The sequence below is a fragment of the Lissotriton helveticus genome, chromosome 3_2 (assembly GCF_964261635.1).
Source record: "Lissotriton helveticus chromosome 3_2, aLisHel1.1, whole genome shotgun sequence".
NCBI lineage: Eukaryota > Metazoa > Chordata > Amphibia > Caudata > Salamandridae > Lissotriton > Lissotriton helveticus.
The window spans coordinates 290483628-290506882 of NC_136062.1; the positions used below are offsets into that span (position 1 = coordinate 290483628).

At 40.8% G+C, this 23255-nt stretch overlaps 1 protein-coding gene across 18 annotated transcripts in view; it reads left to right on the forward strand.

Annotated features, from left to right (window-relative positions):
* Nucleotides 1–23255, forward strand: part of LOC144826666 (mucosa-associated lymphoid tissue lymphoma translocation protein 1-like) — a 1784778-nt gene that overhangs the window by 371456 nt on the left and 1390067 nt on the right. Inside the window, exon 1 of one of the 18 annotated variants that reach the window (XM_078685261.1) lies at nucleotides 4956–5042. The exons of 16 other annotated variants lie outside the window; for them this stretch is intronic. The gene's annotated coding sequence lies outside the window, so the exon portion shown is untranslated. Of the gene's footprint in view, nucleotides 1–4955; nucleotides 5043–23255 lie in introns of those variants that run through there. One more of the 18 variants, XM_078685259.1, reaches the window with a different exon arrangement.

Consider the following 23255-nt stretch of genomic DNA (forward strand, 5'->3'; position numbering starts at 1 on the left):
TCTTGTAAATACGTTCGTTCGAAAACCTTTATTTCGGTCACTAGGATCGTAAAAGTATACAAAAAACAACACAATAATAAGCAACCATGAGCAATTCATACAGTACAGAACATCAACTCTAAAAATATTTTAGTTTATATAAATTCGGCGCACCGAGGTTCTACAAAAAGGTACGCCTCAAGGTTTTAAAATCTGCCCTATTGCTTTGGAGTAGAGTAAAAGATAGTTGGGGTATAAAATACTATTCAGATTTTGCCCCAATATGGGATTCCCCCGGCACACCATCTTGTCTCCAGAATATTCTGTCCCTTCCTGTTAGGAGAGCAGGAATAACAACTTGGTCAGACCTGGTAACATCAGAGGGAGTACTCCCCTGGGAGATATTGAGATCAAAAATCGGAGACTCCTTTTCTAGGTTTAAATATATCCAACTCGGTTCCTGGTTTTCCGCTGAGAAAGAGAACATCGACGGTAACTGGGACATTGAGTTTGCTCTCCAATCCTCAGGTTTTAGGAAAAGGGAAGTGGGACTATGGTATAGGAAACTGATGGAGGCAGATGAATCACAGGCACCCTCATTACATTTTGTTTGGAGCTTGTCTAGTTTGGATGTTGTCTCGGACACCCTTTATGATACATCTCTCCAATACCTGTATAAATATGTTAGGTCTGCCTCTCTTAAGAAGAATCACTTCTATGTTGTAAATAGGCTTTACTATACGCCAACCCTCCTTGTGCCCCAGATGTGGTATGTTAGAGGCGGATGATATCCACGGTGCACAGACATAATATCGACTCCACAATATCGAATGGACAAAATATTGAGTAAAAAATATCGAATATAATAAAATATCGAGAACAAAAATATCGTTGTTAAAAATATCGATTACAATAATGATAATAAAATATCGAGTCCAAAAATATCGACTCAAAAATATCGACATGACAAAATATCGATTAATATTGAAAGTAAAAAATATCGATATTATGTTGAAAAAAGGTAAAAAATATAAATAAATTGTAATAGTAATATAAATTGTAGTTAATGTTTAGGAGCGGGATGTTGGGTTAATAGGGGATAAGGGTGGGGAGTAATTTAAAATAATTAATTAATTAATATATGTTTGTAAATATTTTTATATTTTAATTAATTGGGAAATAATTAATATTAATTAGTTAATAAATTTATATAAATTTCTATAACATTTTTAATAGTAATTAATTGGTAATTAAATAATATTAATTAGTTAATTGGAAAATAAATCATATTAATTAGTTAATTAATTCATATAATTGGTAATAAAATTTTATGTAGTAATTAATTGGTAATTAATTATTATTAATTAGTTAATTGGTAATTAAATAATATTATTTATTTAATTAATTAATATAATTGGTAATAAAATTTTATGTAGTAATTAATTGGTAATTAATTATTATTAATTAGTTAATTGGAAAATAAATAATATAAATTAGTTAATTAATTAATATAATTTGGTATAAATTTTGTATTAGTAATTAATTGGTAAATAATTAATATTAATTAGTTAATTACATTATTTAGAGTAATTGTTATATATATAAAATTTTGTTATAGTTCATTAAATAATTGGGGAAAAATTTATTAATAATTACATGAAAATAATTACAGCTAATGTGCTAAAATATTTTCATATTTGTTATTGGTATAAATTGTAGTTAATGTTTAGGAGCGGGATGTTGGGTTAATAGGGGATAAGGGTGGGGAGTAATTAAAAAGAAATAATTAATTATCATATGTTTGTGAGAAAATTAAATTATCAATTAATTGGTAAACAATAAATATTAAATTGTTAATTAATTCATATAATTTGGTACATATTTATCATTAGTAAATAAATAGTAATTAATTAATATTAATTAGTTGATTTAATTATTAATAAATAATTTAATTTTTCATATATTGTTATTATTAAATATTTGTTTGGGAATAAATATTATAAATAATTATATTTAATTAATTACAGCTATTTTGCTAATATATTAACTTATTAATTATAGTTAATTAATCATTAATAGTTAATTAAATAATATTAATTAAATTTGGGTACAGGAGGAATTTTAGTGTTCAGGGTCAGTTTTAGGGTAAAGGGGTATTTTTAGAATTCAGGGTCAGTTTTCAGTTTGTGGGTAAAGGGGTATATTTAAGGTTCAGGGTCAGTTTTCAGTTTTTGGGTAAAGGGGTATATTTAGGGTTCAGGGTCAGGTTTTAGTTTGTGGGTAAAGGGGTATATTTAAGGTTCAGGGTCACTTTTCAGTTTTTGGGGAAAGGGGTATAATTAATGTTCAGGGTCAGTTTTCAGTTTTTGGGTAAAGGGGTATTTTTAGGGTTCAGGGTCAGTTTTCTGTTTGTGGGTAAAGGGGTATATTTAAGGTTCAGGGTCAGTTTTCAGTTTTTGGGTGAAGGGGTTTATTTAAGCTTCAGGGTCAGTTTTAAGTTTGTGGGTAAAGGGGTATATTTTTAGGTTCAGGGTCAGTTTTAAGTTTTTGGGTAAAGGGGTATATTTAATGGGTAAGGGTCAGTTTTCAGTTTTTGGGTAAAGGGGTATATTTTTGGGTTCAGGGTCAGTTTTCAGTTCTTGGGTAAAGGTGTATTTTTTGGGTTCAGGGTCAGTTTTTAGTTTTTGGGTAAAGCGGAATTTTTAGGGTTCAGGGTCAGTTTGGGGTTTTTGGATAAAGGGGTATTTTTTAGGGTTCAGGGTCAGTTTTCAATTTTTGGGTAAAGGAGAATTTTTTGGGTTCAGGGTCCATTTTCTGTTTTTGGGTAAAGGGGTATTTTTTAGGGCTCAGGGTCAGTTTTCAGTTTTTGGGTAAAGGAGATTTTTTTGGGTTCAGGGTCAGTTTTCAGTTTTAGTGTAAAGGGGTATTTTTAGAATTCAGGGTCAATTTTCAGTTTGTGGGTAAAGGGGTATATTTAAGGTTCAGGGTCAGTTTTCTGTTTTTGGGTAAAGGGGTATATTTAAGGTTCAGGGTCAGTTTTCAGTTTTTGGGTAAAGGGGTTTATTTAAGCTTCAGGGTCAGTTTTAAGTTTGTGGGTAAAGGGGTATATTTTTAGGTTCAGGGTCAGTTTTAAGTTTTTGGGTAAAGGGGTATATTTAATGGGTAAGGGTCAGTTTTCAATTTTTGGATAAAGGGGAATTTTTAGGGTTCAGGGTCAGTTTTTAGTTTTTGGGTAAAGGGGAATTTTTAGGGTTCAGGGTCAGTTTTGGGTTTTTGGATAAAGGGGTATTTTTTAGGGCTCAGGGTCAGTTTTCAGTTTTTGGGTAAAGGAGAATTTTTTGGGTTCAGGGTCAGTTTTCAGTTTTTGGGTAAAGGGGTATTTTTAGGGTTCAGGGTCAGTTTCCAGTTCTTGGGTAAAGGAGTATATTTTTGAGTTCATGGACACTTTTCAGTTTTAGGGTAAAGGGGTATTTTTAGGGTTCAGGGTCTGTTTTGTGTATATAAAGTGTGAGATTTTTTTTTATAAATATTACAAATAATTGAAAGATTTTTGTGAAAAAAAGTTGCTCATTTTTATGCTAATAATAATTTTTTGAACTACTCAGCAAAAAATATACTACTAATATATGTTAATAATATTTATAAAATATATATAAATATTTGACAAATTTTACACTATAACATTATACTAAAGTAGCTATTCTAATTTATACATGGTCAGTCTTCAGCACCTTTCCAGATATTACTTTCACTTGAGTAGGAATAGTAAATAATAATTGGTCAGTGTCCAGCAACTTCTCTGATAATACTTTGACTGGAGTAGGAATAGCAATTATTAATTGGTCAGTGTCCAGCACATTTGCATATAATTTTACATTAGTGTGTTATTATATTACAAGACAATGCAAAATGGATGTTTTCACAAAACTTTATTACAATTTTCCAATTTTTTCATGTGTCATACAATACAATCACTATCAAATATAACATAAACATTTTTGGAAATGTTGTATTTGCAGAATAACACATTATCATTTATGTACATGTTTTAATTTGTCACACATAATTTTTTCACAATTTTGTTTTATGTCAAAACAAAATATTAATATCAATCACTTTCTGTAACAAGTATTTATATTGAATTAAATAAAATTCAAGTTATTTTTCTGTTTCTTCCATTTATATTTAATAATGTTAATATTATATATTAATATTATAAAATATTTAATTTTAATATATACATTTTTATAAAGTAACATGACAATTATTATATTTGATCAAGATATGGAAATACTAATTAAGACATTCTTTTTCACATATTTCTGACAATGTTGTTTTTAAATTATACATATAAATATATTATGTTGTTAACTTTATAACTGTAAAGGGGAATAATATGTTTTATAATAATATCTGGTATTGGTAAAAGATTATTTATGCAATTATATACTTTTATAATACTTAGACATTATTATAAAAAAAATTAAATTAATAAAAATAATAATAAATATATTTATTATTATTATTAATTAATAAACTTAAACATTTATCTTTTCTTTTCAGAAATACATACATTCAGAGAAATAAAAATACATTATTTAAGGGCATTATTTATATAGTAAATGGTTATAATTTTTATATTAATAATAATAAATAAGTTATATTATTTATTATTATTAATTATTTACAAAACAATTAATAATGTTTAGTTATAAACAAACACAAACTTATTCCTATAAATGTACACAAAAATAAATTTTTTACATATATTATTTCAAGTGTTACATACTTATTTAATATTATTAATATATATTAATTACTATATATTAATTAATATTAAAGAAATTTAATTTTTTTAACAGTTTAAATTATAATGAGTCTACTGTATTAATTTGTTACAATAACAATGTGTATGTATTATATTTTTATACTATAACATTGTATTTTCTATGATACCTTTTCAAAATTGGTTTAAGGGGACTACTTTTTTACCGCGTAAGGTTATTGCGCTTCATTCAAGACTGGAGAAGCTCGCGGTTGGGAGTTGCTTCGTGTGGAGAGAGGTAAGGTAAATTTTATATACAATTTATGACTGAGTGGTAATGTTTGAGGGTATAATCGAACTGTGTAGTGTTTTTGTGTGTATGTATGATTTGTTAATGTAGCGTTTAGGTGTAATGTCGTCGTTATAGATGCGTCGTGTATGTTTTAGTTCTAGTGTTATTTGAATTGTTAGGAAATGTCTTCTTACATGGTTAATGTTAATTGTGAGTGTATTTACAAATTTTATGGGCTATTTGTGGGTGGGTTTCGTTATGTATGTTTTTTTACAGGTTCCGGTTCCTCGCATGAAAACTACATGGAAGGAAGCGTGTTTTTTTTCGGAGATACTAATGTATGACTTATTATGGTTATATTTTTACGTGTATCTCCTATTTTTCGTGTTTGCCAGGAGCGGATTTTATTAATTTTAACCTTTTTTCGGGATTTTTGAGGGTTTCGTATTGGATTGATACATTGGTATGCGTCACCGTTTTTTTTAAAGTTGTGTGTATATCACTTTAAATACTAAAGTGTCCACACTACTGTTTTCGGGATTTCCTGGAGCGTTTATTTTATTTTTACATAATTTTCGGGTTTTTGATGGTTTCCCATATTGGATTTTTCGTACTTTGTAATGGATTGTATGGATTGTATTTTGCTTCATTACGTCTCTTTCATCTACAGAAATTGTAAGTATTTTTATATTTCTATGTATTGGGTGGGAAATGTCGATCTTTATGTAATGTGTATGTGTGATGTAATTATAAATATTGCATATTTGTTCAGAAATAATGTGCAAAATTTTGATAAGTTTGTAAAACAAATATGTCTTATTTATAATTGTTTAGAAATGTTTATGATTGTTATATGTATCATTATTGTAAGAAGATATTAGTATATTTTGTCGACATTTTTATAGTAGGGTTTTAGCTATTATTGCCAGATATTCTAATCCTCTAGTTGTAGGGTATAGTGTGACTTGACTTTGCCGTAGTCGGAACATTTGTTTAGTTTGTTTACTTAGTTTTGGACCAATTTGGGTCACAGATTGTTCCATTCTTAGTTCTTGATAGCTTTGTTCTTTTATCAAAGCTTCTAGTAGGTTATGGAATGTGGGTCTTGTTCTGCTTGTGGTAGCTTGGAAAGCATTATGCCACCCTTCTACACTGTTGTTGGTTTTAGACTCTTGGTTTAAAGCACTAAGATAGACATTCCACCAAGGGATTTGGAATTTGGGTTGGCGTCGATGTCCAGATCTGTGCAACCTTCCCACCCAAGTATCTTCGAAATAATCCAGTAATGGGGTTAGTTTATCTTCATTCCTCTTGTAATATGTGCTGTCAATTAATAAATTATAGTGTTCCGCTACATCGGTAACAGGAACGTAGGCCAGTGCTATCAATTTTTTAATTTGATAGGCAAAGGTGCTATCTGTTGAGTACAAAATACTTAAAGTTGATTTTTGGAGATGTCTCCATATGCTCTGATTGAAATGATAGTAGCAACCCTAGATTGCTGTGTGGGGAAATATTTTCAAAATGCTATTAATCATAGCTAATTCGAAATCAATAATTATTTTTTCTGGAAAATAATTATTGATTTCATTTTTGAGAACATTTAATATTTCTGTGTAAGTGTTTTGCTGTTTGTTTGGTAGCAAACAGTAAATGAAAGGGATGTTATAGTTATGGTATAACCCGTGGATGGAATATAGTTGATAAAAAGGTTTTGGGCATGGTTTAAATGTTCCATCCATCATCCATTGGGGACACTGTTGGATTTTTCTTAAATTACTTGCAGTTGCAAACATTATGATTCTGTTTGTACTGCTTTCATTGTCAAAAAGGATAAATTTGTCTTTATTGTGTGTGATGGACATTTCTGGTGAAATAATAATATCCTCAAAAGTAGTAGGGTTGGGTGGGGTTGTGGAAGTGCGTCTTTTAGTGTATGCAATTGTGCGTTTTAGGGAGTCAATAGAGGGTAGTTGACCTGAAGCATGGGCTGGGACTTTTAACAGTTCCTCTTTAAGGATTTGTGTTGTTGGTCTATCACTTTGTGTGCTAGCATACTTTATACTTTCTAAAGCATCTCTTATTTCAATTTCTGTGACATTGGGGGGATGATTGTGTTCCCTGGTAAATAGCACATTAGTTTCCTCTGTAGTAGCCCTTCCATAACATTTGTTTGAGTAATATTTTGTACATTTCCAGAAAACTTTTCTACCACTTTGTCTTTCCTGGCTATAAACATAACCCATATAACATAACAGTAATTTATTTTTCTGTGACATAACAAATTCTGCACCTTCTGTCATTTTGTTTTACTTGTTCTAGGAAAGAGTAGAAAGAAACAAAATCAAATAACATATATTTCACTTAGTGGTGCTAACATAATTAATGTTGTATTTATACTTACGTTTACTAAAAGTTGTAATCACAAATGCAGAACTGTATTTTGAAGGACTTTCTTGTATGTATTTCTTTATTTACTGTTGGTATGAAAATATAGAAATGCTAAGTTAATGTTTGTACATAACAAACGTTTTTCCTAGGTAAAAGCAGTTTTTTAATTTGCTTAGTACTACATTTGATGTGAACATTACATATACTTACTTGTTTAAATAGTTGAGTTGTAGTATTTGGTGGAGTACATCAAGGTAGTAAAGTTTAGATCTGTAGAGAAGATAGAATAAATACATGTCACATATGATAAAAATTATTTTGAAGCGTTGGGAAATTGGAAATATTTAAAAGTATACTAACTTCTGAATATGTACTTTTCTTTGCTGTAGGTAGAATAGATGTATGATGTATTCACAATATCTGTAGAGGAAATATAAAATACATAACATGGTGTTAAGAACATAGTTCTTGTTTTTATTGGAAATTTTAGACAAATTGAAGTATACTTACATTTTTTACAAGGGTAGTCTTGTCTTTTGGTATAGTTGATGTAGGATGTTTTTATTGGATCTGTAGGGAAGATGTAATATGCAAGATATGTTGTTTAGAAAATAGCATTTTAAATATTGGTTGTTTACTAACAAAAACATATATACTTACATGTTTAATTAGTGTAGTTCTATACATTTGTAGTGTTGAAATCGGAAAATCGCTGAATATCTGTGAATAAAATGTTTTAAATTAAGTATGAATCTTGTGAAATACTGTTTAAAAACAGCTGTTGTTGTATAACAGACCATTAATATATACTTACTATCTTATTTTGCAGGGGAAGAAATAGGAGCATGTATTAGGAATTTTTTTGTAGTAGTTTCTATCAGAAAAGTAGGAGGAGATAAAAATTAAATAAGTGGAAGAGTTAGGAGATATAAGTAAAATAATAGACTACTAATTTAGATTTTTAAATAATGGAATGTAACTTACTTGAATGATTAGCTAGTGAGCTGGATCTTTAAAGATGTTTGTTCAGGAACAAAATCTTCAGAGTGTTGGCATCTTCTTTCTATGGAGTTAGCAGCAGCAAATGGTAGAATGCATGTATCCCTTTTATAGTATGTGTATTTTGTGTGCTTAGATTTGATTGGTTGTAGGATGAAAGGAAGGATTGTATAGGCTAGTTTGAATTTTTTTAATGTTAATTGGTGTGTTTGTTGATGTGAGAATGGTGGTATGTGGTGCTTTCCGCATTAAAGCAGGTTAGTTGTTAAATAAAATAGATGTGTAAGTGTAAAAATATTATGAAAATTTTAGTTACATGTAAAGATTCTTTTTCAAATGATAGAACGCATTTAATATAATGTATAGCAAATGATGATAAATAGTAATGTTATAAAAGTAACAGGTATTATATGTAAAATGTTTTTTGTATAGAGCAATGACTTTTATAGACCATTAATATGGTATTTTAGACATGAAAGGGTACAAAAAATAACTCGATATTTGTTTAGAAACGATATTTTTGTACTCTATATTTTAGTAGTCGATATTTTTGTAGTGTTAGGTGTAATTTCATGAACAACGATATATTAGTAGTCGATATTTAATAAGACGATATTTATGTACTCGATATTCTAAATAATCGATATTTTTTATTCGATATTTTTGTATTTTGTGTAATAAGTATACAAAGTCGATATTTTTGTAGTCGATAATTATTCAATGATATTATTGCTAGTCGATAATGTGACCGTCGATAATATTTCAGTGATCCGATATCCACGTCTTTTATGAATGTTCTATTCTGTGTAATTTCTGGAGTACTGTGGAGAAGGCTTTGGAGAGTATTTTTAAGGTGACATTGAGACTGAACGCTGTAAGGGTCTTGTTTGGTCTGGACACGGACCTTATTAGCAGATTTAGGGGGACGCAGGTTGCTTTATTCTTTACTCTTATACTCATTGCACGTAGAGAAATCTGCAAGTTGTGGAAAGATGCTAGTCCTCCCCTGTATGAAAATTGGCTCTGGGCTGTATTAAGAATGGCACATTTCGAATCTAGAATGCTACATAACACCAATAATATTGTTTGGCAACCCCTGATAGACTGGGGTGTAGAAATGAGGCTGGTTCAAAGTCCTGAGAATGTCCTATGATTACACCTGGCCCTGGAATAAAGGGGCAGCCGGGATGGCTCCAGGCAAAGCAAGAACTTCAGCCCTGGGCGCCCAGGATGGATTAGGGCTGCCAGTGTTCGCCTGTACTTGCCAAGGGTGAGATGAGGACAAAAAAAAAATAATAAATACAAATATTTTAGTTTCTGGTTTATAAAATCATGAAAAAAAAGAATTTTGCCAAGTAGAACAGGGCAGTGGACAAGGAAGACATAAAAATGGGCATAAGTGAAAAGCAATCATTTCAATTAATGTTAGTGTACACAACGGACAAGAGATAGTAGAAATATTTCAATAAATAATTAAAAATACACAGGTTACACTAAAATCACATTCATCATGAAAGCTTTTATATAAAAGAACAATTAAAAAAACTGTATCTCAGATATACTAATCTCTTGCTGGACACTTTATGTTAATGGTGCATGCCGATTGGCAATTTGAGATTGTTTTTCCTTTTCAATAAAGCCCCATCTCCTTCGCCACATTGTATTTAAATAGCAAGAGACGGCAAAGACAATGTGTTTGGAGGTATCATATTTTAGGACTCGAAATGCCTCCCTACAGTGCCCAATCCCCAAATTCCGGCAGAGTTGTGCTAGCCAATATCGCCTTGCTTCCTGGTATCCTGGGCAGAAAAATAAAACATGCAGTTCTGTTTCCTCTTGACTATCGCATGCAGGGCACCCATGTTCAGATTGCGCAACCCATTTGTTAGTGAAAGCATGTAGGGGTAAGGTACTATGTCTGAACTGCATGTACAGTTTCCTTGCTACCTGTGGTAGGATATCATCCATGAAGGTTTCAAGTTTATAGTTATCCTTTACAGTGAGAAACTGAATTGTGAGAGTGCCTAATTTTGGGTTTGAGTGAATGGCCTGGAGCTTTCGGGTTCGATAGATCCTCGGTAATATAGCTCGAGGGAACGAAAGAGTAGTCTCCCCTGGTCTACTCCACAACATTGGTTTACCTAGCTTTTCACAATCATACTTTACATGTGTAAACCAAGGGATCTCTTGCAATAGCCCAGGGTAGGATAGTAGCTCATTGGTTTCTGCCTGGAATGTTACTAGTTCAGGGGTCGCCCACAGTCTTCGCCAAAAGCTTAAAGGTCTTAGGGCGACCTCGTCTTCAATCGGGGAGATGCCAAGATCTAATCGCAAGGGAATTAGCGGGGTACTAGCTGGAAGATCCACAATTTGCCTAAGAAAACTGTTCTCCACTGCAATTAGAGGAGCGGGCGAGGAGTGTCCCCAGAGTTCCACCCCATACAATGTGGCTCCCCTCGCTTGCGCATAATACATCTCAATCACAGGGCCAATGGGTTTAGTTGATGATTCCCTTGCCATTTTGGCTATACTCCCAGCGATCTGGGCTAGCTTGAGCTTGGCTTTGGCTATCTGGGCCACCCACTGCATGTCTTCTATAAGGGTGACACCCAGATACTCGAAGACAGACACCCTTTCCAAAGCTATCCCATTTAATTGTGGGTTGGGCTGTGTTGTCTTAGGCGGATTAACAATCATAAACTTGGTTTTGGTGGTGTTAATCGCCAAACCCCTCTGTTGCAAAATACGGCACACCTGTCCAATAGCCTCTGGATACCCATCGGCGTCTTGGATAACAAGAGGGTATTGTCAGCAAACATCAATGCTGCCACCTTGATGTTTGCTAACTTCGGGGCATCGTTGTCTACGACCTCTGCAAGTAGTGGGAAGATTGCGTTGACAAAGAGGCAGAACAGGGTCGGTGCAAGCACACAGCCCTGTCTCATGCCGCTGCCAACTGGGAGCCTATTGGTTAATTCTCCGCCCCTTCCACATCTTACTTAAGCATAGGTGGCATCATGCAGCTTGATAAGCAGGTCAAGTAGATGAGATGGAATCCCCATGTCTCTTAGGACCCCCCAAAGTTTGGATCTGGGCACCAGATCAAAAGCCGTTTTCAGGTCCACGAATATCAAATAGAGGCTGCCACCCTCTATTGATACCGTCTTCCAAGTAATTAGTTGAAATCTAAATACTTGGTCCACGGTGGAGCTGTTTTTCCTGACTCCAGCTTGATAGGGGCTAATGATGTCATTTTCTTCCAGCCAGCCCTGCATCCGTTCTAGTATTACCCGAGCAAACAGTTTTTGACATTGATCAAACTGGTCGGTCTATAGTTTGCAGGGTGTAATGGAGAGCCCTTTTTGAAGATTGGGACTATTTCTGCCCCAGCCCAGGTGTCAGGAATGGGCATACCGTTCATAATGGCACTAAATAGCACCCACAAATAATGGCCCCAGATGGTTGGTTCTTCGCAAAACAGATCCCAGGGGAGTTTGTCTAAACCGTGTGCTTTTCCGGCTGGTAGCTTTTCTAACGCTAAAATGACCTCACGTAGTGTTATCCCTTCATAGACCTCCTGTACCTGTCTATAAGCTAATACTGGTTGATCCTCTGCGCAGCTAGTCTGTAAGCAAAGTGTGCCCATGGGTTCTCTTTGTGCGTCCTGTTTTGAATCAGTTGCAAACAGTGCTTTGAAGTTCTCAGTCCACAATTCTGCTTGTAGATTTGGTTCATCCACAAGATTACCCTCCTTACTACCCGCTCTTACTGTGGCCCAGAATGTTTTCATGTCCCGGGTCGACAGGGCGGCTTTAATGTCCGACCATTTATTTTCTTCCCAGGACAGTTTAGCGCTAGAAACAACTTCTTTGTATTGGGCCCGCCTGATTTTTGTTAGGGACTTATTTTTCCCTTTGATAGCCGCTAGCAACACTCGTTTAGCCTTGCGGCATCTGTCATTGAACCACATATATGGTGACTTTTTTTGGGGGGCGGCTAGTAGGATTTAGAATATCAGCTAAGTTGTCTATCAGCTGCTTATGGAGTGTTGCAACCAAGTGAGTGTGGGCTGGATTATCCCCATCAGTCAGAGCACTACCAAGTTCCTGCAGGATTGGAATAACCATTTCATATAGTGTTCTCAACTTCTCTGGAGATTGTTTCATTGTCCCCCACTTTATTCTTCTTCTATTATTAGTGAGGGTTAACCTATCATCAGTAGGGGCCTCGCTAGCAGGAGATATACCTGAATCCGGGACCTTCAAAGATAATGTCAAATCATTATGGTCACTATCAACACGTGGAATGACCTCAAAATCCATAACCCTATGCCATGACCTACTCTCTACCATAATGTAGTCTGGCCGGTTCTGTTAAATGTGGGCTTACTCAGCCTATCCGAGGGTGTACAGCCATTGCAGGCCCTCAGGGAGTGATTTAAAAAGATGGCCTTGCTTTGAAGAACTAAGGGAGACCAGGATTTAACTTGATGAGTTTGTCGATCAGGTATGGCCCACTGCAGGTCCTCATTGTTAGTGATGACATCATGAGTGCTTGCGAGGGGTTCAAAGTGGCAATTTAGATCTCCCCAACTATCAATCCCGAGTTAAGCGGCACCAACGGAATGAAGAGGTTTAACTCCTCAAGAGTTTTAGATTCCTGGGCCAGGGTTACAGGCCGCGAATAAATGTTAATAATTGCGAATCTCAGTTTGGAGGGAAAAGTGAGCAATACCGATTGGATATCATGAGAGTAGCAGTTTAGAGTGGTAGGATTACAGCCCACATGAGAAGCTACCCAAATGGATAGTCCACCGGATGGCCTCCCCTCCCTCTGGTGATAGCTGGTATATTAAATATGACAAAGCCCACCCTTGCACAATCCTCACTTGCCCATGTCTCCCGGAACAGGCACACATCAAACTGGTCGACGAACAAACCCCATTCAGGAGAAGAGAGTTTACCTTTGATGCCAGCCGCATTCCAGGATAACCTCTTCAAATCTCTACCAGAACTAGATGCTCCACTCAATGATTTAGGGGGAATTTTGGTTAGCTTTCGGCAGTTTCGCGATTTTACGATGTCATTAGGGAGATTAATGGGATTGGTTAGTATAATCTCCGATGGAGAGGGGGAGGATTGACATAACAAAGCCCCATTCCTCGAGGTCAGCCGCACATGTGTCCCTAGTTCGGTACTTAAAACAACAGACGATGTCCACTGCGGGTTCCCTATAGTTGTCAACACATTCCCTTCCTGGTTTTTCTTGCTGCTTTTGGCAGAGCCCAAGGCTTCTACGGTGGATGGTCAATCGACATCTTCTAAGGGTCCATAACGATTATTTACCGACAAGTCATAGAAGAGAGGCCTATCTGTAAAATGTCTACGGGTCAGGTGCTGTCCCTCCTCCCTCTGTTTGGTGTGGCCTAGGAGAGTCATTGGCCTATCAAGGTTGGAGCAGTTGGAGTAAAAGTGAGCTAGAGGGAGCACTCTCACTCCTGTGTGGTTCTCAACAGGAATACTTCTATTGTTGAGTAAAGAGCTTACCATCTGGGGGGTTTTGAAATTAACGACCACACAATTACCCAAAATATTTTTTTTGTTTGGTCCCACCCAATCCACTCTCCGTACCATCAAAATTTCCCCTGCCCTCTCATAGGGAAAGTATCTGTGTGATGCTAGCCAGAATAAACTCCTATTCCTAAGTTCCAGCTGCGACTCCCTCTGGGAACCATTTAAGGGAGGGACCCCAGTTAGAACAACTACGTAAGGTAATGTTTCTGGAGGAAGGTTTATAGTTGGCAAAACAGCATCACCCTTACCCCTGTCTCTTTGTTCCTTGTATACCGAGCCTGCCCTGTACTAGTGGGTTTTCTGAGGGGGGCAGGCCATTGGCTGACGACTCTCTGTCACAGCATGAGCTGGCCTCAGTATAGTATTTGTAGTTCGGTCGTTCTCACGCTGTGCAACCAAGGGCTGTGGTATATTACTATGGCCCTGGCTAGTGGACTGTCTTGTGGTGGGACTTTGGCTGCTAATGGTCACATTTTTGTTTGTGGAGACCCCAGGGCACGGATTTAGGTTGGTAATTGAGCTTCCCCCTTTACTCCATGAGGTGTTTCAATAAGGGCAGGTTACATTTGCCTTGTAGTTACCATGGTTGTCAGTGATTTTAGTTGCTCAACTAATGGGGCAACCTCTTGCCTAATCAGGTCGCCACGTTGAATCAAGAGGTCAGCTATTAATGACTGGGCCCAGACTGGGTACTTTGTTGCAGCACTAGGAATAATTGGGAGCTCTACTATGAGGTCCCGATCAGTAGGAACTTCCACTCCTGGGTCGCACCCTATTCTTGCCTTCTTGTTAGTGGTCGCCCTCCCAACTGTCTGCTTACTATTCCCCTTTTTACGAGTGTCCATACCCTTATTTGACGGTAAAGTTAAATCTAAATCAGGGTCCACTTGTAGTGAAGGAGACATAATCACATCTTCAGGAGATATCAGTGTACCAGACAGGTTGGTTTCAATAGGTGAATCTAAAGTGGGCAAACAAAGATCAGGGGTGATTGAAAGCCGCCTTTCGGTACATTGAATTTCGGAAGTGACACCACCTAGAGCCCTTTGCAACATTTTATCAATTGATGTCACTGGCGGTGGCGTGAATGTGGCGGGTTGAGCCCGAGTTGCTTTTTTTTCGGGATACTGGTGGATTTCCCCATTTCAAAGCTATATTTGTTTATGAGAAACGCCCCTCGACCTAGTTGCTAAACAGATACGGTTCTAGATTAAAATACAGTTCAATAGACCCAGGCACTCCTCGCAGCAATTGGATATTCCAAACAAAAAATCCCCAAGGGCAATTAACTCACAACCCATCATTATTTAGACGGAGAGATAGCTGCGCAGTCTAAGTTGACAATTGCAAAAGTTAATATAGTTCCAAATCCCCCAGAAAGAATGGACTACTTGCTGTTTAGGTGGAGTGGGATTGTAGTCCAGCAGTAACTTCCAAGGGAGTAGTCTTTGGGGGGTTAATGTATAATGAAAAGACCAGGGGGGGTGATCCTGCCCTGCCTCTTCCTGTCGCTGACGGGTGCGGGACGGGCCTGCCCTTGGCCCGGGCTTGGCCCGCGCAGCGCCCGGGCATGCCCGCGCGCCACGGGGGCCCACAAGGGATTTTATGGCGCCTCCTGGCGCTGCTGCTCTGACGCAGTGGTGGGTGTGGCGAGAGGGACACTGGGAATTGTAGTCCCCCCTCCGCAAGACGGCAGCAAAGCAGGCAAGATGCAGTGATGGATGCAGCCCCCCCCCGGGACTGTTAGAGCAAGGCAGACAAGACGTTGCAGTCCCCCCGGGACTGTTGGCAGAGAGCAAGTAGGTCCTGATTGAGCTAGGGCTTCACGGGCGTCCCCTTGTAAATACATTATCGCAAATTTTATTCTTTAACTCTACGTCACTTTCTTCTGTCATAATTCTTTTTAATTAATTCATTATATTTGGCAAATATCTTGAAGCAGATTAACTTTATATTCAGTCTGTTCCTAATTTCGCTGATTTTCACACTTTAGTAAATTGTGTGATTTTTTTTTGTTGACTGTCTATTTACCTGACTTTTTAATGGCTTCCTTTTTTATTTTTATGGTACTCGCTGGTTCTACAAATGGCCGTTGAGATTTTATCGTCTTGTGGTGTTTGGTTTCCTATTGATGCACTGCGCTTGCCTTTAAACGCCCTCTTCACTTCACTCTTCAATTAAACCATGCACACCTCAAAGTAAATATCCAACTCTGTTTTTAACACATTTTATTTAACTTTTCAAAGACTTACAAAAACATGCGACTCGCAAGCAACCAACACACTTTTTTGTGGTAAATATAACGTTGAGGCTATGTTGGTAGGCCGGGGTTGCATGTCGCTTGTCTTTAATATTCAGCATTGTGCGCATGGCAGTACGTCCAAAAGTGAGAAAAAAATTAGAGTAACAAATGACATTGAATCTGCGAAGGTAAACAGTAAGTTTGAGGCATGTGGGCTGCTGAATTCATATCTATAGCATAGATCGCCGCCTAGTGTTGGGTCCGGATGATTGCACATTGTTGTCCTGGAAGAGTCTTCGAAGTATCACGAGAAAGGTGGCTCTTCCCCTGGACTACAGTGCGCATGGGCATCGACTCCATCCCCAGATTGTTTTTTTCCGCCATTGGGTTCGGATGTGTATTCGTTATCTCCAGTTCGGAATCGATATAGACTTTCTATCGGCCTGAAGGCCTTTTCCTATACCGTCGGTATTGTTTTTGCTCTCGGTGCCCAACTCTGTTCCGGCTCAGTCCCCGAGTCGGACGTCCCGAGGAGTCGCGTGACTCTTTGGTGCTTGAGGCCCAGTCGACGCAGCAAGACTTTCAACGACACATCATGGAACGGAGCCCGTTCAAGAAATGTCCCGTGTGTGGATCGAAGTATCCCCACATCGACGTCCACCCAGTGTGCAACAAGTGCCTTTCGCCGGACCACGATGAAGCCAACTGTATGGCTTGTTCCCGGTTTAGATCGAAGAAGACGATTCGGCTTCGGCGCCTGGCGCGACTGGAGGCCCAGCAGTCGGCCCCGGCACCGGTGGACATCTTCATGATAGAAGAAGCCGACGAACAAGAAGTTCATCTGCAAATTTCACCTCCTGCGGAGGAGATCGACTACGACGCGGATGTCGAGGCGCTCGATGCAGAAGAAGTCGTCGACGAGGTAGGAAACGACGATGAGGCCTATGGGGCCATGGAAGATAGCTCAGGCGAAGAGCTATGCCCCGTTCGAACAATCACTAAGGCTCAGGTCGCGGGATCGCCACACGGCCTTACCCAAGACCTTGCACCCAAATCCACGGCCTCGCCTACGGGCCCGGCTACGGACACTTCTGCGGAGCCGCCGGTCGTCAAAACGAAACCGAAAGTAAAACCCTCGGTGTCGACGAAACCGAAAGTGATGGACATGCCAACGAAACAGAAGACGTCTGTCCCTCTGGCCGCCTCCTCGTCTTCCGATATGTCGGGGCGGCCGCAGCCGAAGAAGCCTGTCGACCCGGTGAAGTCGTCCAAAGGCGTCGAGCCAAAGTTGGTCAAGGGCGTTGATCCAAAATCGACCAAGGGCGTCGGGCCGAAGACTGGGGCCCCAACCCCGGGAGTCAAGGCCGCCGACCCAAAGTCATCGGCGCGGAAGGAGGACACGGCGCACCTACGAAAGCTGCTCCTGTGCCTCGGCCGGAGAAAACCAAGACATCGACGCTCGAGTCTTCACACGCTGGTGGACCGAGGACGTCTGTCGGGTTGACGAAACCGTCCGCTTCCTTTACGAAGCAGGTGTCGGACTCACTGCAACGCATCAGGATCAAGGCCTCCGCAGTCGATCCGAAGGATGCTTCCACCCCGAAGCCGGCTGCCAAAACGCCAAAGTCTTCGACGCCACTCCTGTTTACGTTGCCGCCGAAGTTGGCACCAAAGGCCTTCGCACCAAGGTCGGTCGCCAACGCGCCCGTGCAAGGGTCTGCAGGGTCGAAGCCTTCTCCGCAGCTTGAGAACTTAAAGCATCGACAACCCTTGATGGAGGAGCAGTCGGAACACTTTATCGACGCCGACACCGGTAAACTTACCCTCTAAAAAAGAAAAATCACGGCAACGCAGCCTTTGGAGTCCTACACTATTCCTTTGAAGCGCAAGAAGCCTTCTACGGATTCCCTGGTTCTGGTTGAGCCACTTGCTCCACAGACTCCTAGAGTTGCCACACCCTCACCCACTTATTCAGATGTGGAGGCTGGGGAAGGTGATGACGAAGGGTATAACTTTCCTGCCAACACTGATCCTGAGGATCACCAGGACTCTTGGGCAGATGCAGGGGACCCAGGGGATCCGCAGACTGCCCCAGACACTCAAGTGTACAATGTTAAAACATCTCCTACTGAGGATTCTGCAGCATTTAATGCTCTCATTGAAAAGGCGGCTAAAAACCACGACGTCGAGCTACACGCTGACCCTGTTGACGTGGACTTCCTTTTTGATACCTTTTCCACAGCAAAAAAGACTGTCAAAACTCTCCCAATGCTGAAAGGGGTTCTCAAACATGCTGCAGACATCTTTAAGGAACCCACACGTGCCAGGGTGGTCAACCCTAAGAATTGAAAACAAATATAAGCCGGCACCTGGAGACCCTACCTACATCAAGGGCCAGTTGCCATTGGACTCTCTGGTCGTTTCTAATGCCCGGAAGAGGGCGAATTCGCAAACCACAGGTGATGCTCCTCTCCCGGACAAGGAATCTAAGGTGCTGGAGGCATCAGGAAAGAGGGTGGCGGCTCAAGCAGCCAATATCTGGCATATCTCAAACACTCAGGCACTCCTGGCCAGATATGACAGGGCGCACTATGACACACTAGAGACCCTGTTACAACATCTACCCGATCAGTATAAGGAGGCGGCGGAAATGCCCATTCAGGAAGGGAAGCTCATCTCCAACGCTTCTATTAAATGTGCGCTGGACGTGGCGGACGCCAGGGCCATTAACACCAGTGTGATGTTGAGACGTCAGGCACGGCTCAGAATCTCCGGTTTCAAACCGGAGATACAAACCACCATCCTCAATCAGCCGGTCAACCCTGATAGGTTGTTTGGTCCTCAGGTGGATACCACACTGGAAAAAATAAAGAAGGATACCGAGACTGCAAAGTCCATGGGAGCTCTCCAGTCCCAACAGTTTCGGGCCAATACTTTTCGTCGCTCAGGCAATAGAGGTGTTTCCAGAGGCCAGATGTCCCAGCAAACGCAATACACTAAAGGTGGGGCGCAGTCCTCTTACACCAAGCAGAGTAGAGGCGGCTATCGGGGCAACAGTGCCACCACCAAACAGTGACGCCCTGCCACTGCCCCCCGACCACACAACACCTGTCGGGGGGAGACTCCAGCAGTTCCTGCCAGTCTGGAAATCCATCACCACAGACAGGTGGGTCAGAAAACTTATACAGTTCGGTTATTGTCTGGAGTTAACGTCCACTCCACCCAACATGCCACCAAAACACCGTCCTATGTCTACAGAGCATTTGCACTTATTGCAGCAGGAGGTACTTGTCATGCTGCAAAAAGGGGCAATCGAGCTCGTGCCGGTGGAAGAAGAAGGCACAGGAGTGTACTCCCTGTACTTCTTAATCCCGAAAAACGATGGGTCCCTCAGACCCATTCTGGACCTCAGACCCCTGAACCAATATATTCTCTCAGAACACTTTCACATGCTGACGCTGCAGCAAGTTCTTCCGTTGCTCACCCAGGGAGACTTCCTCGCAACCTTAGATCTCAAGGATGCATACTTTCACATTCCTCTACATCCATCACACAGAAAATACCTCACATTCACCATTCAGGGTCGGCATTATCAGTTCAAGGTCCTACCTTTCGGAGTGACCACGGCGCCCAGGGTGTTCACAAAATGCCTGGCGACAGTGGCTGCGCACCTCAGAAGGCAGGACGTTCACGTTTACCCTTATCTGGACGACTGGCTTGTCCAAGCAAAGTCGGCCCAACTGTGCGCCGCCAACATGTCCCACACCATTCACCTTCTTCACAGTCTGGGATTCTCACTCAATTATCCCAAATCGCACCTTCAGCCAGCCCATGTGCGGCAGTATCTGGGCGCGACGATAGATACTCTGGCGGCCACGGCTCAGCCGAATCCTGTGAGGATCAACAGCATTCAGTCGCTCATCCACAGGTTCAGGCCGCAACGCTCGCTGCCAGCAAGAGTGTTCATGCAGTTGATAGGCATGATGGCCTCCTGCATCTTCATAGTCCCGCACGCGAGGCTACATATGCGTCCGCTTCAAGAGTGCTTGGCACGTCAGTGGAATCAGGCTCACGAACAGTTAAAGGACCTAGTGTTGGTGACCGGTCGGGCATACAACTCTCTGCATTGGTGGAATCCACACAACCTTTGCAAGGGCCGGCCGTTCCAGGAGCCTGTGCCACAGATCATCCTAACGACGGACGCATCTCTACAGGGCTGGGGAGCTCATGTGCTCCACTACACAGTGCAGGGACTATGGACAACTCAGCAAAGGAAGATGCACATCAACCACCTAGAGCTGATGGTGATCTTCATGGCAATGAAGGCATTCAAAGTACATCTATGCAACAAAGTCGTGTTGATCCGGACGGACAACATGACAGCCATGTACTACATTCAGAAGCAGGGAGGTACACACTCTCCACAGTTGTCTCATCTGGCTCAGAGCATGTGGAAGTGGGCCATTCAGAGAAACATCTTCCTCATGGCGGAACACCTACCGGGCAAGGACAATCAGATGGCGGACCTGCTCAGCAGGTACTGCCACCAAATGCACGAGTGGGAGATACATCCATCAGTACTGCGCCCGTACTTCCAGCAGTGGGGTCATCCAGAGATAGACCTGTTTGCCACAAGGGAAAACGCAAAATGCCAACACTTTGCCGCCAGGCTCCCTCACCCACAGTCGCAGGGCAAAGCGATATGGATGAACTGGTCAGGCAGATTTGCGTACGCTTTTCCCCCAGCACCTCTCATACCGCTGGTGGCACGAAAGCTAAAGCAACACTCGATGACACTCATCCTGGTTGCTCCAACGTGGGCACGCCAACCATGGTACACCACGTTTCTAGAACTCTCCGTGGTACCGCATCAAAGGCTGCACCTCACGCCCAGACTTTTGACGCAGAGCCATGGCGACATTCAGCACCCAGACCCGCAACAGCTCAACCTGGCGATCTGGCTCCTGAAGTCTTAGAATTTGGCTACCTTAACTTGCCTCACGCCTGCATGGATATCATACGGGAGGCAAGAAAGCCCACCTCCAGAGCTTGCTATGCAGCAAAATGGAAGCGGTTTGTAATTTACTGTACAGAACACAACATCAACCCGCTAGATGCATCCACTCACAACATCATCTGTTATTTGTTACATCTTTACAAATGCAAGCTGGCGTATGCTTCCATTCGGATACACTTATCCGCCATAGCAGCTTATCTCCAAAACAGGCAGCATCTCTCCGTTTTCAGAGTCCCTGCCATTAAAGCCTTCCTAGAAGGGCTGAAACGGGTCATCCCTCCCAGGACTCCGCCAGCTCCTGTATGGAACCTTAATGTGGTCCTCACCAGGCTGATGGGCCCGCCTTTTGAGCCTCTGCATTCATGCGAGGTTCAGTTTTTAACATGGAAAGTGGCATTTCTAATAGCCATTACGTCTCTGCGCCGTGTTAGTGAGCTCCAGGCGCTCACTGTCCAAGAGCCATTCATACAAATTCACTCAAACAGGGTGGTGCTGCGCACTAACCCGAAATTTCTTCCTAAGGTGGTTTCACAGTTTCATGTCAATCAGACCATTGAACTACCCGCGTTCTTTCAAAACCCAGAGACTGTAGCCGAAAGAATGCTCCACACTCTTGACGTCAAACGAGCTTTGATGTACTACATCGATAGGACCAAGGATTTTAGGAAGACACAACAACTCTTTGTTGCCTTTTCAGCCCAGCACAAAGGCAACCCCATTTCCAAAGCAGGTATATCCAGGTGGATCGTTAAGTGTATTCAAATTTGCTATCACAAGGCTAAGCGCACTTTAACGGTCCCCCCCAGAGCCCACTCCACCCGCAAGTTGGGGGCCTCCATGGCTTTCCTTGGTAATATCCCTTTGGAAGACATTTGTAGAGCAGCCACATGGTCTACACCACACACATTTACTAAACACTACTGTGTAGATGTGCACTCAGAGGTAACGGGTTTTTAGGAACCCGTTTGGTGCCAGGGGATAACACCCGAAGACCTCTGAGTTCTCCCTTGTTCCGGACCACAGAAACACTGAGTCTTCTAGTCGCAGTCAGAGATCGAATTTTATTGGCAGCTACCAAGTAACAGGTGTCCTAGAAGCACGACAAACACGGGTCATGTGTTCTCAGGAGACTGTTCATTTTTACAGAACCAGCCTTCTCCTTATATACAAAAATAATAGCTGCAAGCAAGAATTCTTGAGTTTATGATATGGCTATACACATATTTCTACAATAATACAAAAGAGCGAAGTCATGTAGGCAAGCCCGAATTTTAGACGTCCAATTCGTGATAGATTACCCAGCCAAGCCCGGAACTCCCATCAGATATCGGTGAAGCCCCAATAAAAGAAGGCACCTCCTAGTCATAAAACTGGCCATAAACAGGGAGCGTGGACAGGTGAGTATGTGTGTAGAAAACATGATCTGGATGTAGTGAATGGTTTGGGGCATGTTATGCATTGATGCTATCGTATTAGGCCACTGGGCGAGGAGCTGCCCAAACAGGTTCGGCTGGAGGCAATGGAGTCAGTTGGGACAGGTCAGGGGGAAGTCAGGGAAGGTGGACGTGCCCTTTTAGATCAAGCTCGACCTTTAATTGACTTATCATGAGGGCAAGACACAAGATGGATACCGTTTACAAAATGGAGTCTGAGGGGTCGGGACGGAAACTACGATTCAGGGGTGTTAGCATACCTCGATCATGACGCAAATGCATAGGAATGATGTCCTAATCATTATCGGTTCGTCGACACCAAATTCGTCATGGTACGTTGATGTTTCGGGACACGGGTATTGGACCTCGATACCGGGACAACGGCAGGGTCCAGAATTTCAGAACCACAGACCCTCCTTTTGCCCTCATATAAGGCAATAATTCATGTTAATCCGAGTCTAAGTCTGTATGAAGGAATTCGTGGAGATGCTGCTGTAGCATCATTCTGTTGCTCAGTTCGTCCCTTGACACAGGCTTCCGTACACATGAGGTAGCACAGAGGCC